The sequence below is a fragment of the Gallus gallus genome, chromosome 5, assembly GCF_016699485.2.
Source record: "Gallus gallus isolate bGalGal1 chromosome 5, bGalGal1.mat.broiler.GRCg7b, whole genome shotgun sequence".
Lineage (NCBI taxonomy): Eukaryota > Metazoa > Chordata > Aves > Galliformes > Phasianidae > Gallus > Gallus gallus.
Window position 1 is genome coordinate 24,814,920 of NC_052536.1, and position 1,022 is coordinate 24,815,941.

General features: G+C 39.0%; 1 protein-coding gene across 1 annotated transcript in view; it reads right to left on the reverse strand.

Annotated features, from left to right (window-relative positions):
* SPTBN5 (spectrin beta, non-erythrocytic 5) overlaps positions 1-347 on the reverse strand; it is a 92,548-nt gene extending 92,201 nt beyond the window's left edge. The window contains exon 1 of the mRNA XM_025151299.3: positions 294-347. The gene's annotated coding sequence lies outside the window, so the exon portion shown is untranslated. The remainder of the gene's footprint in view (positions 1-293) is intronic.
* Between the last annotated feature and the right edge of the window lie 675 nt (positions 348-1,022).

Below are 1,022 nucleotides of genomic sequence, written 5' to 3' on the forward strand. Positions count from 1 at the left end.
TTGCCAAATGTTCTCAGAATGTCTGCAACCTCCTTTTCATAAAAGAGTTTTTAGCCAAGCATTGCAGTCACCCTAGAAAATGACTGCTGTTGAACTACTGCCTTATAAAACAGCTCACCCATTTTATGAAATTCTGTTACAAATGTTCCCGGTATGTGCATTTATGTGAAAACAGAGCTATGACAGAATATCTGTACTTGCAGGACGTAGAAGCAGTGCTAAAAGCCAAATCTGGCTGTAATAATAACATTACAGTAAAAATAGATCAAATAACACAAAAAATCTGGACTTACTGAGGTCAGGAGGAGCTCCTTTCTCGTGTTCAGCAGTTGGTCATTCTGGAGAATGACTTTCAGTTCTAAATTCACTTGTACTCCTACGTTCGGCTTATGGTTTTCATGCAAAGCAACCTTTGAATTCAGGAACAGAGACCAAGTATTTATGATATGCCTATGAACCTTTCACCTGATCTAAAGGAAATAACCCGTGAGAACCAATGAGATGTCACAGGCCTTAAATTATTTTTGATCAGATACATACTAAGCCAAAACTGCCATGACAGAGTGAAAACAGCCATCCACCGTGCTGACTCTTTGGTATAGAGCAGCTAGTCTTTCACTGAGGGCTCTGACTCATCAGAGACTACTTTTCTACAGATATTTTTTCCTTGGAAATCAAACCTAACAACGGAGTCTAAGAATGAGAGTACAGAAGAGGGTACAAAGATCAACATAATTCCGAAGTAGTTTAATAGATAAAACAAGTGAGAATGTAAAATTGGGAAGAGTTAGAAATTTATCAGTCATAACTTCGAGGAAGTTTATGTGCACAGTTGCTGGAAGGGCAAACTGGGATCAAGCTGTCAGTGCAAAGGCATACCTGTAAAGTTTACTATTGATGGACTTTACCACTAAGGACACCAGGGAAAATGATTCCGGTAACTTATACAGTAGAGTCCTTGATGTCACTGACAAGATTGCATAACCACAGAATACATTGACCTGGCATCATTGCTGGGAACT